A 19,167-nucleotide genomic window follows, 5' to 3' on the forward strand; every position below is an offset into this window, starting at 1 on the left:
CACAGTCCTGTAGAATACAGGACAGGGACTGACCGCAGATGAGTCCATCATAGTATGCCTCACTACTCACAAACCCCCTGAACCTTGGCTCCATTTTTTGAGAAGTAGGGACAATGTTAGCAGATGCCTGGAAGAGCCTTCAGGTTAGAGTTTGCAGGCTTCCTGGAAGCTGATGGGACCTGTGTTGAGTGTGCCTTGTTCACTTGCTTCATCCTCTTCACAGGAGATGCCTTCATCCTAGTGTTTAGCCTGGATAGCCGGGAGTCCTTCAACAAGGTCAAGCACCTCCAGAAACAGATCCTGGAGGTCAAGTTCTATTTGAAGAATAAGACCAAGGAGGCAGCAGAACTGCCCATGGTGATGTGTGAGAACAAGAATAACCACAGTGAGCTGTGCTGCCAGGTCCCTTTCATGGAGGCAGAGCTACTGGTATCTGGTGATGAAAACTATGCCTACTTCAAGGTGTCAGCCAAGAAGAACACTAATGTGAATGAGATGTTCTATGTGCTGTTCAGCATGGCCAAGCTGCCCCATGAGATGAGCCCTGCACTGCACCATAAGATCTCTCTACAGTACAGTGACGCCTTCCATCCCCGGCACTTCTGCATGCACCACACCAAGGTCGCAGGTGCCTATGGCATGGTCTCACCTTTAACACACTGCCCCAGTGTCAACAGTGATCTCAAGTATATCAAAGCCAAGATCATAAGGGAGGGTCAGGCCTGAGAGAGGAACAAGTGTAGCATTCAATGAGAGGCAAGAACTTTGGGGATGGGACTTGGGCAGTACTTTAAGGGAGGTGACTGAGGATTCCCACTGCCTACATAACAAGGAGGGCCTTAGATGTGTATATTGTGCCCATTCTCTTGATTCCTGGCCACCACCTGTGAGCTATGAATGTGGTTCCTTTGTGGGAGGACAGAGGCATGTCTGGGGGCATGTCAGCACTCGTGCCAAGACAATCTCCCAGTGTCCTTAGAGTGGGAGGGATGGGAAAAGGCCAGGAATCCTGCATCAAAGCAAGATGCTCAGTACAAGCCACAGGATAAGAATATCTTAGCCAGATGTCCCAGCCAGGTTCCCTGGTGGCCTCTGCTCCCTCTGTGCTGACCAGCTTAGCCTCTATGCCTCTGGAGAAACCACCCTCCTGGGTTTTCAGCTCCTGCTTTCTGGCCCAGCTGTGTATCCCCTGCCCTCCAACTTAGCCCCTGGCCACTATGACCTTCAGCCAACAGATAGATAGATAGAGAAAGAGAGAGAGAGAGAGAGAGAGAGAGAGAGAGAGAGAGAGGCAGAGACAGAGAGACATGTGCCTGTATCCCTTAGATCACTGCCTCTTGGCAATATTCCCAGGCTCGTCCATATGACATTTCTCTTTGTTTTGAAGTGTGTTTCTTGTTCTGTTTCCAGTAGACATGAAGTATGTAAGAGTCCAGTGCCTTGTCTTTGACAGGGCTTCCCAATTCAAATCCATTGCTTTGGCTTGGGTCTCCCTCCCTGCTCCCAGGCAGGCTGTGCAGCTGGGTGCTGCCCATTGTTCATCAGCTTACAGAGGGCTCACAGTGCCATAGTCACGGCAGGACTCTCCTGCCCTCAGGAGAGGATGGCTGGAATTTGAGAAAGTGACTCTAAACCCCTCTTCTAACTAGTTCAGGACAGAGCTCTGACAAGATGCAGCTTTCTTCTGCTGTAGTTCTTCAAACATCTGCTGAGCACCTACTGGATACTGGGTCCCTTGTGTGCTAGGCAACAGAAGGCAAGGGGTCCCGTATGTCCCCAGCTCTAGCCTCTGCCCACCCATGGTGCCCCTTCTGTACACACAGCTGTTAGAGGAAGTGGAACAGCTGAGAGCCAGAGCTGAGTCCAGGACATGTTGGAAGGAAGACTTATGGTGGGACTTCTAGTGTTCAGGCTATGTACACAGAAGTAGGGGTGAGGGATGACTATGACCATGAAAACCAAAGGTCCTGTTCACCACCTCTTAATACATTTGTGCTTTAGTCTTAATAGTACTGCAGCTGGCCAACTGAGATGGCTCCATGGGCAAAGACACCTACTGCCAAGCTTTCAACCTGAGTTTGATCCTAGGGTCCCAAGTGGAGGAAGGAGAGAAGTAACTTGTCAGTCATTCTTTGACCTCCATGCATGCACACAGAGTAGTGATGCTGATGGTTATCAGAAAACATAGGAATCTACTAGTGCATTCTCTCAAAGCCCAGGTCACTCACTGCAGGCTGGGTCAGCCATGGGCCTTCCATACACAACATGTCATGCCCTGCACTGGAGCTCCAGGTGGCAGGGATTTGGATCATGTTACACACCCCTCCCTCAGAGCAATCACTGAGGTTATCTGTGGATGCTGTGCATTCCCATCCTTAATGCACACCAGATTCATCTCTACACACCAAACCCAGGCCCAGCCCTGACTCCATACATACCTCAACACCTGCTGCTCAGCACAATTGCTTTAGCGCCTGCTTCTGTCCTGCAGTGACCCCAGCTTCAACCCTGAGAGTATACCAGGTACTTGTCCAGGCAGGTGTTTGGCCTGTCCCCATCCAGTCAAGTCTAGACCTCTGTGTACACTATCAGTTAAAGTTGGTTTGTTAGCAGCTATGCCTTTGATGCTTACTTCCTGTATTTCCATGGGATGGGCCTCTCCCTGAGCCAAGGCCTCCTTATATACAACAGTGGAAACTTTGGAGGATGAAACCCAAATAAGGAGATTGGGCCTGACCTGTTAGTGTGTGTGTGCCTAGAGTGCTTATTAGCAGCAGTGTCTGCAATGATCATTGATCATCAAGACTGGCTGAGGAGCCAGGCATTGTGGCATGTGTCTGTTGTCCTGACTACTTAACAGCTGTGGCAGAAGGCATATATAGTGACCAGCCTGGCAACATGAGTCTGCTGTATCTACATAATGGAAAAGATGGGATCATGCCAAATCTTTGCTGGGAGGAGGCAGAGATTCTGCTCTCACCTTTCAAGACACAGGACAGCCACTCCATAGGGATGGTGGGCAGTGTCACCTAGAAGGCCAGTTTGGAACAAGGTTAGCATCCGTCAACAGGCAGGCAGCTTTCTGAATGGCAAGAAGAGTCTTTCAAAATGAGAAGGGATGGGATGTAGTTGGGGACAGCACCTGGAGGCAGGGATGTCTGAGGCAGGGACACTGGATCCTGGAGCTGGAATGACCCCAGAAGTGGTACTTCATGTGCCTGGGTGCCCCCTGCTGAGCAGAGGGGAAGATAGATGACTGCTGCTAACCCATCTCAAACACCCTCTTGTCCATTTCCATGGTACACCTTGTGACCCATGTGTTCTAACTTGGCACAGTGCTCAACTGCTTGTCCAAGAGGCATACCTGACTGGAACCATGATTTGTCTGGGAAATTCTGGGGTCCAGCCTTGATACAGGATTAGAGTTCTCAACTGGAAGCAGGGATATCTAGAAGGTACATAATAAATATACATAGATTACTTACTCTTTGGGTACAAACTGACAGGCAATTTCAAGGCTTAAAGTCTCCCTCTCTCTCCTCTCCTCTTCTCTTCTCTTCTCTTCTCTCTCTCTCTCTCTCTCTCTCTCTCTCTCTCTCTCTCTCTCTGTAAGCTTGTGGTTGCACACACTTTGTATTCTTTTCAAGATAGAGCAAAATTTTCACGAACCAAATCTAAGTATCATGGTGAATTCAGTAGGTTCCCAAAAGAATGCGTTTGTAATAAGGGTACTATTCAAGATACAGCAAAATTTTAATGAACTGAAACAGAGTTTCTTTGTGAATTCAGATAGTTCCCATTAGCAGGCTCTAGGAATAAGTGTACTTTTAAAGATTTACCAAAATTTTCATGAACTCAATCTCAGTTACTTGGCGAATTCAGTTAGTTCCCAATAGGCCACAATAGTAATAAGTGGACTTTTCGGGATACAGTAAAATTTTCACAAATGGAATCAAAATTTCTAGGCGAATTCAATGAGTTCCCAATAGGACATGCTTGTATAAGTGCAGAAAGATTTTAACGTACTGAAACACAGTATCTTGAATAGTACCCTTATTACAAGCGCATCATATTGGGAACCTACTGAATTCACCATGATACTTAGATTCGGTTAATGAAAATGTTGCTATATCTTGAAAAGTACATTTATACAAATATGTCCTATTGGGAACTCACTGAATTCGGAAGATACTGAGATCCCATTAGTGAAAATATAACTAATCTGGAAAAGTACACTTATTCCAAGATCGTAGTTTTGAGAACTAACAGAATCTGAGGAGAAACTGAGTTTCTCTTCTTGAAAATGTTGATATATATTCAAATGTACACTAATTACAAGCGTGTCCAACTGAGAATGAAATGAATACACAAAGTAACTGTGATACTGTTCGTGAAAATTTTACTAAATCTTTCAAAGTACACTCATTACAAGGGCTCCTTTTGAGAAGTAACTGATTTCGCGAAGAAACTAAGATTCCACTAGTGACAGTGTTGCTATATCTTGAAAATTACACGTATACAAGCATGTCCTATTGTGAACTCACAGAATTCGGAAGATACTGAGATCCCATTAGTGAAAATGTTGCTAAATCTTGAAAAGTACACTTATACAAGCACATCCTATTGTGAACTAACAGATTTCAGAAGATACAGAGATCCCATTAGTGAAAATATTGCTAAATCTTGAAAAGTACACTTATTACAAGAACATAGTATTGGGAATTAACAGAATCTGTGGAGAAACTGAGTTTCTGTTCAGAAAATATTGCTATATATTCAAATGTACACTAATTACAAGCATGTCCAACTGAGAATGAACTGAATTCACCAAGTAACTGAGATTCCATTCACAAAAATTTTGCTATCTCTTTCAAAGTGCACTTATTACAAGGGCTCCTATTCAGAAGTAACTGAATTGGTGAAGAAACTAATATTCCACTAGTGAAAATATTTCTATATCTTGAAAAGTACACTTATACAAGATTGTCCTAGTGTGAACTCACTTAATTCGCCCAGAAATTTTGATTCCATTTGTGAAAATTTTACTGTATCCTGAAAAGTCCACTTATAACTATTGCGGCGTATTGGGAACTAACTGAATTCGCCAAGTAACTAATATTCAGCTCATGAAAATTATGATAAATCTTTAAAAGTACACTTATTACTGGAACCTGCTAATGGGAACTACCTGAATTCATAAAGAAACTGTGTTTCATTTCGTTAAAATTTGGCTGTATCTCGAATAGTACCCTTATTACAAGCACATCCTATTGGAAACGTACTGAATTCAAAATGATACTTAGGTTCGGTTCGTGAAAATGTTGCTATATCTTGAAAAGTACCCTTATACAAGCATGTCCTATTGGGAACTCACTGAATTCGGAAGATACTGAGATCCCATTAGTGAAAATATTGCTAAATCTTGAAATGTACACTTATTCTAAGAACGTAGTATTGGGAACGGACAGAATCTGCGGAGAAACTGAGTTTATGTTCGTGAAAATGTTGCTATATATTCAAATGTACACTAATTACAGCATGTCCACCTGAGAATGAACTGAATTCACCAAGTAACTGAGATTCCGTTAGAGAAAATTTTGCTAAATCTTTCAAAGAACATTATTACAAGGGCTCCTATTGAGAAGTAACTTAATTCGCAAAGTAACTAAGATTCCACTAGTGAAAATGTTGCCATATCTTGAAAAGTACACTTATACAAGCATGTCCTATTGGGAACTCAATGAATTTGCCTAGAAATTTTTATTCCATTTGTGAAATTTTTTTCTATATCATGAAACGTCCACTTATTCCTATGGCGGACTATTGGGAACTAACTGATTTCGCCAAGTAACTGAGATTCGGCTCATGAAATTTGGATAAATCTTTAAAAGTACAATTATTACTAGATCCTGCTAATGCGAACTACCAGCATTTACAAAGAAACTGTGTTTCAGTTCGTTAAAATTTTGCTGTATCGTGAAGAGTACCTGTATTACAAGCGCATCCTATTGAGACCATACTGAATTCAACATGATAGTAAGATTTGGTTCGTGAAAATTATGCTATTTCTTAAAAAGTACACTTATACAAGCATGGCCTATTGGGAACAAACTGAATTCGCCTAGAAATTTTCATTCCATTTGTGAGATTTTTTCTATATCCTGAAACGTCCACTTATTACTATTGCGGCCTATTGTGAACTAACTGAATTCGCCAAGTAACTGAGATTTGGCTCGTGAAAATTTGATAAATCTTGAAAATTACACTTATTACTGGATCCTACTAATGGGAACTACCTGAATTCACAAAGAAATTGTGTTTCAATTCGTTAAAATTTTGCTGTATCTTGAATACTACCCTTATTACAAGCGCATCCTATTGGGATCGTACTGAATTCACCATGATACTTAGATTCAGTTCGTGAAAATGTTGCTATATCTTGAAAAGTACCCTTATAACAAGCATGTATTATTGGCAACTAACTGATTTCACAAGATACTCAGATACCATTAGTGAAAATGTTGCTAAATCTTAAAAAGTACACTTATTACAAGAATAAAGTATTGGGAACTAACATAATCTGCGGAGAAACTGAGTTTCTGTTTGTGAAAATGTTGCTATATATTCAAATGTACACTAATTACAGCATGTCCACCTGAGAATGAACTGTATTCACCAAGTAATTGAGATTCTGTTAGTGAAAATTTTGCTAAATCTTTCAAAGAACATTATTACAAGGGCTCCTATTGAGAAGTAACTGAATTCGCGAAGAAACTAAGATTCCACTAGAGAAAATGTTGCTATATCTTGAAAAGTACACTTAAAAAGCATAGCCTATTGGGAACTTACTGATTTCGCCTAGAAATTTTGATTCCATTTGTGAAAATTTTTTAATATCCCGAAAAGTCCACTTATTCCTATGGCGGACTACTGGGAACTAACTGATTTCGCCAAGTAACGGAGATTCGGCTCATGAAAATTTGATAAATCTATAAAAGGACACTTATTACTGGAGCCTGCTAATGGGAACTACCTGCATTCACAAAGAAACTGTGTTTCAGTTCGTTAAAATTTTGCTGTATCTTGAATACTACCCTTATTACAAGCGCATCCTATTGGGATCGTACTGAATTCAACATGATACTAAGATTCGGTTCGTGAAAATGATGCTATATCTTAAAGAGTACACTTATACAAGCATGGCCTATTAGGAACAAACTGAATTCGCCTAGAAATTTTGATTCCATTTGTGAAAATTTTTCAATATCCCGAAAAGTCCACTTATTCCTATGGCGGACTATTGGGAACTAACTGATTTCGCCAAGAAACTGAGATTCGACTCGTAAAAATTTGATAAATCTATAAAAGTACACTTATTACTGGAGCCTGTTAATGGGAACTACCTGCTTTCACAAAGAAACTGTGTTTCAGTTCGTTAAAATTTTCAGTATCGTGAAGAGTACCTGTATTACAAGCGCATCCTATTAGGAACTTACTGAATTCAACATGATACTTAGATTCGGTTTGTGAAAATGATGCTATATCTTGAAAAGTACACTTATACAAGCAAGTCCTTGGGAATTCACTGAATTCGCATAGAAATTTTCATTCCATTAGTGCAATTTTTTTTCTATATCACGAAACGTCCCTATTCCTTTGGCGGACTATTGGGAATTAACTGATTACGCCAAGTTACTGAGATTCGGCTCGTGAAAATTTGATAAATCTTTAAAAGTACACTTATTACTGGAGCCTGCTAATGGGAACTACCTGAATTCACAAAGAAACTGTGTTTCAGTTCGTTAAAATTTTGCAGTATCGTGAAGATTACTGTATTACAAGCGCATCCAATGAGACTGTACTGAATTCAACATGATACTTAGATTCGGGTCGTGAAAATGATGCTATATCTTATAAAGTACACTTATACAAGCATGGCCTATTGGGAACTAGGTGAATTCGCCTAAAAATTTTCATTCAATTTGTGAAAATTTTCCTATATCACGAAACGTCCACTTATTCCTATGGCGGACTATTGGGAACTAACTGATTTTGCAAAGTTACTGAGATTCGGCTTGTGAAAACTTGATAAATCTTTAAAAGTACACTTAATATTGGAGCCTGCTAAAGGGAACTATCTGCAATCACAAAGAAACTGTATTTCACTTCGTAAAATTTTGCTGTATCTTGAATAGTACCCGTATTACATGCGAATCCTATTGGGAACCTACTGAATTCACCATGATACTTAGATTCCGTTCGTTAAAATGATGCTATATCTTGAAAAGTACACTTATACAAGCATGTCCCATTGGGACCTCACTATATTCACCTAGAAATTTTGATTCCATTCTTGAAAATTATCTATATCCCGAAAACTCCACTTATTACTATTGCGGCCTACTGGGAACTAACATAATTCACCAAGTTACTTAGATTCGGTTCGCGAAATTTTGATAAATCTTTAAAAGTACACATATTACTAGAGCCTGCTAATGGGAACTACCTGAATTAACAAAGAAACTGTGTTTCAGTTCCTTCAAATTTTGCTGTATCTTGAATAGTACCCTTATTCCATGCAAATCCTATTGGGAACCTACTGAATTCACCATGATACTTAAAAGATTCCGTTCGTTAAAATGATGCTATATCTTGAAAAGTACACTTATACAAGCATGTCCCATTGGGAACTCACTATATTCACCTAGAAATTTTGATTCCATTCGTGAAAATAATTCTATATCCCGAAAAGTCCACTTATTACTATTACAGCCTATTGGGAACTAACGTAATTCAACAAGTTACTTAGATTCGGCTCGCGAAATTTTGATAAATCTTTAAAAGTACACATATTACTAGAGCCTGCTAATGGGAACTACCTGAATTAACAAAGAAACTGTTTCAGTTCGTTAAAATTTTCTGTATCTTGAATAGTACCCTTATTAAATGCGAATCCTATTGAGAACCTACTGAATTCACCATGATACTTAGGTTCAATGCGTGAAACTGTTGCTATATCTTGAAGAGTACACTTATACAAGCATGTCCCATTGGGAACTCACTGAATTCACCTAGAATTTTTGATTCCATTCGTGAAAATTTTTCTATATCCTGAAAAGTCCACTTATTACTATTGCGGCCTATTGGGAACTAACTCAATTCACCAAGTTACTTAGATTCGGCTCCCGAAATTTTGATAAATCTTTAAAAGTACACATATTACTAGAGCCTGCTAATGGGAACTACCTGAATTAACAAAGAAACTGTGTTTCAATTCCTTAAAATTTTGCTCTATCTTGATTAGTACCCTTATTACATGCGAATTCTATTGGGAACCTCCTGAATTCACCATGATACTTAGATTCCTTTCGTGAAAATGTTGCTATATCTTGAAGAGTACACTTATACAAGCATGTCCCATTGGGAACTCACTGAATACACCTAGACATTCTGATTCCATTCGTGAAAATTTTTCTATATCCCGAAAAGTCCACTTATTACTACTGCGGCCTACTGGGAACTAATGTAATTCACCGAGTAACTTAGATTCAGCTCGCGAAATTTTGATAAATCTTTAAAAGTACACATATTACTAGAGCCTGCTAATGGGAACTACCTGAATTAACAAAGAAACTGTGTTTCAGTTCGTTAAAATTTTGCTGTATCTTGAATAGTACCTGTATTACATGCGAATCCTATTGGGAACCTACTGAATTCACCATGATACTTACATTCCGTTCGTTAAAATGATGCTATATCTTTTTTTTAACTTCTTTTTTTTTTATTTAGAGAATACTTTATTAGTTTTTGTAATCAAACCCACGTATATAAGACCTTACATATTTAATACAGTGTGTTACCCCTGTACAAATGGAAAAAACTTAAGTTCAACATTTCTAGACCAATATGGCTGTTAATTTCTGTACAGTGCCAACTCAACACAGTAAACGGGGATACTTTTTTCGAAAGTTGACAGCACAGGTAAAGTTTCAAAAAATTCAAATTATATATCTGTATATATATATTTATATTTATATAAAAAGACCAATAATAGCAGTGTGTTATGCATCAACAGCAGCAACAGCTTTTCCAGGTTCTGCAGTCATCTGAACAAAACTGTAGAGACATCCAGCACACTCCATTAAAAAAAAAAAGTAAAAAAACAAAACCCGAGAAAACAGCACAGTTCTGTTACTCTTGTGGTACCTGGCACCATTTTTTTTTAATTAGCTTCTCAATCATCATCTGGAAAGAAAACATTCTGAGCAACATCATTAAAAACAGCTCTGATAAAGCACGGTCACTACTACGTATCATAAAGCAGGTACAAGCTATTTTACATCCACAGAGGTATGATACAGTACTGTCCTACATCTATAATACTAGAGGATACAATTTAAAAGGCATTATTTGAGACTTGATTCTACTTTTCCAGCAGAGAGCCCAAAGGATGGTGTGACACAGCTTTGTAAAGAAACATACTATAGACAGGATTTCCTTTCACTAGTGGCACACTTCTAAGGATTCATTCTCTCCATGAATGTCAGCTAAAACCGTTATTAAAAAAATGAAATATCCCTAGAACAAAACCGTATAACCACCGGATTCACATGAAGATGACCTAGTGGAGACAAGCTGGACCTCACCTTACCAACAAGCTATCAAATCTATTATGTTTAAACAGTGAGACCTCCAAGGAAGGAGATGCCAAGTAGTGCTTCAAAGCTTCGGACCACAATCAAACACAGCATCCTTTTCAACAGAAGCAGAAGCTCATCTGAATATGCTCATGGATGCTGACATCAACATTTAATCATCTCCTCACTCATCCAGGAAGAGGGGGAGATCAGTTACTACTGTACTTTAATGTGTTCAACCAAATCACCATATTACAAAAATAGCAAGCTGCCATAATAAAAAATAAGGCTCCTCTATCCAGCACCAGATAGCATCAAAATGATGCTATATCTTGAAAAGTACACTTACACAAGCATGTCCCATTGGGAACTCACTATATTCACCTAGAAATTTTGATTTCATTCGTGAAAATTTTTCTATATCCCGAAAAGTCCACTTATTACTATTGCGGCCTATTGGGAACTAACGTAATTCACCGAGTAACTTAGATTCAGCTCGCGAAATTTTGATAAATCGTTAAAAGTACACATATTACTAGAGCCTGCTAATGGAAACTATCTGAATTAACAAAGAAACTGTGTTTCAGTTCCTTAAATTTTTGCTGTATCTTGATTAGTACCCTTATTACATGCGAATCCTACTTGGAACCTACTGAATTCACCATGATACTTGGATTCAATTCGTGAAAATGTTGCTATATCTTGAAGAGTACACTTATACAAGCATGTCCCATTGGGAACTCACTGAATTCACCTAGAAATTTTGATTCCATTCGTGAAAATTTTTCTATATCCCGAAAAGTCCACTTATTACTATTGCGGCCTATTGGGAACTAACATAATTCACCAAATTACTTAGATTCGGCTCGCGAAATTTTGATAAATCTTTAAAAGTATACATATTACTAGAGCCTGCTAATGGTAACTACCGGAATTAACAAAGCAACTCTGTTTCAATTCGTTAAAATTTTGCTGTATCTTGATTAGTACCCTTATTACATGCGAATCCTATTGGGAACCTACTGAATTCACCATGATACTTAGATTCCGTTCGTGAAAATGTTGCTATATCTTGAAGAGTACAGTTATACAAGCATTTCCCTTTGGGAACTCACTATATTCACCTAGAAATTTTGATTCCATTCGTGAAAATTTTTTTTATACCGAAAAGTCCACTTTTTACTGTTGCGGCCTATTGGGAACTAACTGAATCCACGAAGTTGCTTAGATTCGGCTCACGAAATTTTGATAAATCTTTAAAAGTACACATATTACTAGAGCCTCCTATTGAGAACTACATGAATTAACAAAGAAACTGTGTTTCAGTTCATTAAATTTTGGCTCTATCTTGAATAGTACCCTTATTACACGCTAATCCTATTGGGAAAAAAACTGATTCACCATGATACTTAGATTCGATTCGTGAAAATGTTGCTATATCTTGAAGAGTACACTTATACAAGCATGTCCCATTGGGAATTCACTCTATTCACCCAGAAATTTTGATTCCATTCGTGAAAATTTTTCTATATCCCGAAAAGTCCACTTATTACTATTTCGGCCTATTGGGAACTAACGTAATTCACCGAGTTACTTAGATTCGGCTCCCGAAATTTTCATAAATCTTTAAAAGTACACATATTACTAGAGCCTGCTAATGGGAACTACCTGAATTAACAAAGAAACTGTGTTTCAGTTCCTTCAAATTTTGCTGTATCTTGAATAGTACCTGTATTACATGCGAATCCTATTGGGAACCTACTGAATTCACCATGATACTTAGATTCCGTTCGTTAAAATGATGCTATATCTTGAAAAGTACAGTTGTACAAGCATGTCCCAATGAGAATTCACTATATTCATCTCGAAATTTTGACCCATTCATGAAATTTTTTCTATATCCCAAAAAGTCCACTTATTACTACTGCGGCCTATTGGGAACTAATGTAATTCACCGAGTTACTTAAATTCGGCTCGCGAAATTTGGAGATATCTTTAAAAGTACACATATTACTAGAGCCTGCTAATGGGAACTACCTGAATTAACAAAGAAACTGTGTTTCAGTTCATTAAAATTTGCTGTATCTTGAATAGTACCCTTATTAAATGTGAATCCTATTGGGAACCTACTGAATTCACCATGATACTTGGATTCGATTCGTGAAAATGTTGCTATATCTTGAAGAGTACACTTATACAAGCATGTCCCATTGGGAACTCACTGAATTCACCTAGAAATTTTGATTCCATTCGTGAAAATTTTTCTATATCCCGAAAAATCCACTTATTACTATTGCGGCCTATTGGGAACTATCGTAATTCACCAAGTTACTTAGAATTGGCTCGCGAAATTTTGATAAATCTTTAAAAGTACACATATTACTAGAGCCTGCTATTGGGAACTACCTGAATTAACAAAGAAACTGTGTTTCAGTTCGTTAAAATTTTGCTGTATCTTGAATAGTATCATTATTCCATAAGAATCCTATTGGGAACCTACTGAATTCACCATGATACTTAGATTTTGTTCGTTAAAATGATGCTATATCTTGAAAAGTACACTTATACAAGCATGTCCCATTGGGAACTCACTATATTCACCTAGAAATTTTGATTCCAATCGTGAAAAAAAATTTTTGACTCTTTTTTTTTTATTAACTTGAGTATTTCTTATAAACATTTCTAGTGTTATTCCCTTTCCCGGTTTCCGGGCAAACATCCCCCTCCCCACTCCTCTTCCTTCTGCGTGTTCCCCTCCCAACCCTCCCCACATTGCCGCCCTCCCCCCAACAGTCTAGTTCACTGGGGTTCAGTCTTAGCAGGACCCAGGGCTTCCCCTTCCACTGGTGCTCTTACTAGGGAAAATTTTTCTATATCCCGAAAAGTCCACTTATTACTATTGCGGCCTATTGGGAACTAACTCAATTCACCACGTTACTTAGATTCGGCTCGCGAAATTTTGATAAATCTTTAACAGTATACATATTACTAGAGCCTGCTAATGGGAACTACCTGAATTAACAAAGAAACTGTGTTTCAGTTCATTAAAATTTTGCTGTATCTTGAATAGTACCCTTATTACATGCGAATCCTATTGGGCAACAAGTGATTCACCGTGATACTTAGATTCGATTCGTGAAAATTTTGCTATATCTTGAAGAGTACACTTATACAAATATGTCCCATTGGGAACTCACTATATTCACCTAGAAATTTTGATTCCATTCGTGAAATTTTTTCTATATCCCGAAAAGTCTACTTATTACTATTGCGGCCTATTGGGAACTAACGTAATTCACCAAGTTACTTAGATTCGGCTGGCGAAATTTGATAAATCTTTAAAACTACACATATTACTAGAGCCTGCTATTGGGAACTACCTGAATTAACAAAGAAACTGTGTTTCAGTTCGTTAAAATTTTGCTGTATCTTGAATAGTACCCTTATTAAATGCGAATCCTATTGAGAACCTAGTGAAATCACCATGATACTTACATTACGTTCATTAAAATGATGCTATATCTTGAAGAGTACACTTATACAAGCTTGTCCCATTGGAAACTCACTGAATACACCTAGAAATTTTGATTCCATTCGTGAAAATTTTTCTATATCCCGAAAAGTCCACAAATCGTATCTAAGTATCATGGTGAATTCAAGATACAGCAAAATTTTAATGAAATGAAACACAGTTTCTTTGTTAATTCAGGTAGTTCCCATTAGCAGGCTATAGTAATATGTGTACTTTTAAAGATTTATCAAAATTTCTCGAACCAAATCTAAGTAACTTGGTGAATTCGGTTAGTTCCCAATAGGCCGCAATTTTCACAAATTTTATTGAGTATTTTTGCGTCGATATTCATAAGGGAAATTGGTCTGAAGTTCTCTTTCTTTGTTGGGTCTTTGTGTGGTTTAGGTATAAGAGTAATTGTGGCTTCATAGAAGGAATTCGGTAGTGCTCCATCTGTTTCAATTTTGTGGAATAGTTTGGATAATATTGGTATGAGGTCTTCTATGCAGGTCTGATAGAATTCTGCACCAAACCCGTCTGGACCTGGGCTCTTTTTGGTTGGGAGACCTTTTTTTTTTTATTTTAATTTTTTAAAATTTTAATTCAAGTACAAGTCAGCTAGTTAACATAAACAGAACATAAATGCACATAATTTGCAGCCATGTACAAAAGTGCAACAAGAGCAACACTCGCATGGCCCGGCAAAGCTCGTTAGCTCTCAGGCTGCCTAGACTGACTCATTGGTGTAATGTACTTCACATCCACTGGGGTACATTCAGAGAGCTTTGCATGACTCATCACAACTAGTCCTTTAGTTTCTAAATAGATAGCATAAGAATCCAGGTATAATTATGGAGAAACAAGGTTATAGGGGAGAAGATATGTGAGGGGCAGAAAGCACTCTTTATTTCATATGGTAAGATTCTGTCCTATTTACGCAGACGTATGGATCTTAGGAATGTTGAAAGTCATGGTAAAGGAGGATCACGGGCTGTGTATCAGCCCTCAGGGGTCCCTACTGTAAGGGCAGTTTGGACAGGAGAGCCTGTGAACTGAGAAGTAGGAAGAAAGTCCTCAGAGATAGGGGGAGACCAATTTCTACCACTTACATCCTTCAAATGAAATCATTATTTCACGGTGATTTTTAAAAGCCAAAAATTTTTAGACTTTAGTAAATGAACAGTTATTCTTCTGAACACCACAGATGTGCTTATCCTAACAAGGCTACTGCAAGGAGACATCCAGGTTTATGTGACAAAAAGGCCAGGCTGTGTTGTGTGACCTAACAGTGCTGTCATGGTATCAGAATTACAAGCCTGCTTGAACCGCTTTAATCAATCAAGTTGGTTCTACATAGTTGTACAGTGAGAGCCGGAACAGAGTTTGTGAGCATGGAGGGGCAGGCCTGTAACACCAGCACTTAGGAGGCAAAGGCAGAGAACCAGGAGACAAGGTCTTCTTAGGTAACAAGAGCCCCTATCACCACAAAAACAAAACAAAATTTGAAGAAAAAGGCAAACCAATGCCAGGACAGAGGTCTCGGGGAGGCCGCTCCCTGGTAACTTAAAAGCACTGTATGGTACCTACTAAAGCTTGCGATTCCCCAGCTGGAGTGGTGTCCGAGTTCAAGCACTTGAGCACAGCAGTCTGCTGCTGTGAGGGCTGCTTCTAGAAGCTACTACTCCAGCCCGGCTGAGGAAGTTCAATTTTCTGAGAAGAAAGACTGCAACAAAAGTATACAGCAAGGTCCACCCGAGCTCTTTACATTTAAAAAAAGATTATATGATTAAAACAAGTTTTTTTAAAAAAAAAAAAACAATGCTCTGAGTATGTATTTTTTAAAAAAAAATTACAATTAAAATCTTCAAAGAAATACTTCATAGACAAATTGTGTGACACATAAATGACTTTCTGTTCTGGATTGTCTGTCATACAGTAAGCCATGGTAGACCAATGCTCAGGGAAAACACAAGGCCGGCCTCACTGCTCCCTGCCAGCGGTTGCTTTTCAAGTAAACACTTGAGCCTCTAAAACCCCCTTCCTGCAGGTCACAGGCTAACTGCAAAAGCTGAGTGCAATGCACTAGACATTAATGTAGGTTTTACTTGCCAAAACCAGCCTAAGACATGCTCATCCCTGAAGGACACTTATCATGGATTTACTGTGACGACGACATAAGCTGTCCCTTGGCTGCTGGTTTTCACTTCACTCTTCATCATCTGAGATCTGTGTGACCCAGAGAACATGTCCTACATTCAACACAATAGAGTGTTATGAATCTTCACAGAGCAAATGGCACTGCATTAGGCAGTATCAATGGCACCTGAAGAGGAAACACTATAGCCTGAGACCTTCTCTACAGATTTAAGCTAAACCCCCAGGTAGGGATTAATCTTTTGGTATGTTCCATGTAACAGATATCAAAGCTGCAATAATTCCAAAGGTAACGATGCATACCTGCCTTTGGTCTCCAAATAGATTGGAATATTCTTAATTCCAATTGAGCACCTCAAAAACATCCAGTTACTGATTACAAGGAAGTCAAGGTGAGACATTTAAGAGGGAATTAAACTTCATTGGTGACAGCAGAGAAAGCGCTCAGTGGCATGCGGCTTTTCCATAATACTGTGGTGTCACACAGCACATGTACAATACTGTAAGATCTCCAAAACATACCTAAAGTCCAGAAAAATATGAACACTTCTTCTGCCTAATACATAGCAATGTTAAAGTAATATGAATTCTATTCTTACCCTTTCAAAAGGCCATAAAGTGCATTTCCAAAGTCATTCTGAAGAGAAAGCCATTGCACAAAATGTAAAGTTAAGTAAGGTACACTGATGAGTACCACAGTAGAGTTTAATTGTAGAAGTTCTATATACCAGTATAGCAACATCCATAGGAAAATCTACAGTATTGCAGCAAACACCTTTATAATGGCCACATGTATATTAAAGTATTCAAAGATGTTGCTGACTCAATAGTAACATTTAAAAACTATCTTGTTTACAAGGAACTAAAACTAACCTGGCTCTGAGAGAGCAGTTAGGGAGCTCGGGCAGAGCGCTTGCCCAGTGCAGCACACGCACCTATAGGCTCTCTGCCAACTAAGATTCGTTGTATCTGATGGCTGAGGGTGTCTTTTTGTAAGATTTATATGTTCCTAAATATTAGTAGCACTTCAAGGAGCCTGTAAAGGGCAAAATTGAAAATTACCATTTCCTCTACCAACCAAGAATAACCTATACAGATGTGGAAACAATTCAAAGGACGAAATTCTTTTTTTTTTTCTTTTTTTTATTTTATTTTATTTTATTTTATTTATTATCTTGAGTATTTCTTATATACATTTCAAGTGTTATTCCCTTTCCCGGTTTCCGGACAGACATCACCCTCCCCCCTCCCCTTCCTTGTGGGTGTTCCCCTCCCAAACCTCCCCCCATTGCCACCCTCCCCGCATAGTCTAGTTCACTGGGGGTTCAGTCTTAGCAGGACCCAGGGCTTCCCCTTCCACTGGTGCTCTTACTAGGATATTCATTGCTACCTATGGGGACAGAGTCCAGGGTCAGTCCATGTATAGTCTTTAGGTAGTGGCTTAGTCCCTGGAAGCTCTGGTTGCTTGACATTGTTGTACTTTTGGGGTCTCGAGCACCTTCAAGCTCTTCCAGTTCTTTCTCTGATTCCTTCAACGGGGGACCTATTCTCAGTTCAGTGGTTTGCTGCTGGCATTCGCCTCTGTATTTGCTGTATTCTGGCTGTGTCTCTCAGGAGCGATCTACATCCGGCTCCTGTCGGTCTGCACTTCTTTGCTTCATCCATCTTGTCTAATTGGGTGGCTGTATATGTATGGGCCACCTGTGGGGCAGGCTCTGAATGGGTGTTCCTTCAGTCTCTGTTTTAATCTTTGCCTCTCCCTTCCCTGCCAAGGGTATTCTTTTTCCTCATTTAAAGAAGGAGTGAAGCATTCACATTTTGATCATCCGTCTTGAGTTTCCTTTGTTCTAGGGATCTAGGGTAATTCAAGCATTTGGGCTAATAGCCACTTATCAATGAGTGCATACCATGTATGTCTTTCTGTGAGTGGGTTAGCTCACTCAGGATGATATTTTCCAGTTCCAACCATTTGCCTACGAATTTCATAAACTCGTTGTTTTTGATAGCTCAGTAATATTCCATTGTGTAGATGTACCACATTTTCTGTATCCATTCCTCTGTTGAAGGGCATCTGGGTTCTTTCCAGTTTCTGGCTATTATAAATAAGGCTGCGATGAACATAGTGGAGCACGTGTCTCTTTTATATGTTGAGGCATCTTTTGGGTATATGCCCAAGAGAGGTATGGCTGGATCCTCAGGCAGTTCAATGTCCAATTTTCTGAGGAACCTCCAGACTGATTTCCAGAATGGTTTTACCAGTCTGCAATCCCACCAACAATGGAGGAGTGTTCCTCTTTCTCCACATCCTCGCCAGCATCTGCTGTCACCTGAGTTTTTGATCTTAGCCATTCTCACTGGTGTGAGGTGAAATCTCAGGGTTGTTTTGATTTGCATTTCCCTTATGACTAAAGATGTTGAACATTTCTTTAGGTGTTTCTCAGCCATTTGGCATTCCTCAGCTGTGAATTCTTTGTTCAGCTCTGAACCCCATTTTTTAATAGGGTTATTTGTTTCCCTGCGGTCTAACTTCTTGAGTTCTTTGTATATTTTGGATATAAGGCCTCTATCTGTTATAGGATTGGTAAAGATCTTTTCCCAATCTGTTGGTTGTCGTTTTGTCCTAACCACAGTGTCAAAGGACGAAATTCTTAATGTGAAAGTAAGCAGAAAAAATTCAAGTCATTAGTTTTCTATATTTAGAGTAAATAGTATGTAGGTATGAGACTGTGATAATCACATTATGAATCAAAATTGCACCCATTCCTGCATCACATAATTGGAGAAGGTATGAGGATGTGCTCTACGTCACTGAGTCAGTCAGTATCCAATAGCTTATTTTACAGTCCAAAACCATTAACTCCGTGT

The 19,167-nt window shown here is 39.0% G+C and overlaps 1 pseudogene; it reads left to right on the forward strand.

Annotated features, from left to right (window-relative positions):
- Positions 1-123: 123 nt before the first annotated feature.
- Rasd2-ps1 (RASD family, member 2, pseudogene 1) lies at positions 124-753 on the forward strand (annotated as a pseudogene).
- The last annotated feature ends 18,414 nt before the right edge of the window (positions 754-19,167 follow it).

This window comes from Rattus norvegicus, chromosome 19 (genome assembly GCF_021556685.1).
Source record: "Rattus norvegicus strain SHRSP/BbbUtx chromosome 19, alternate assembly SHRSP_T2T, whole genome shotgun sequence".
Taxonomy (NCBI): Eukaryota; Metazoa; Chordata; class Mammalia; order Rodentia; family Muridae; genus Rattus; species Rattus norvegicus.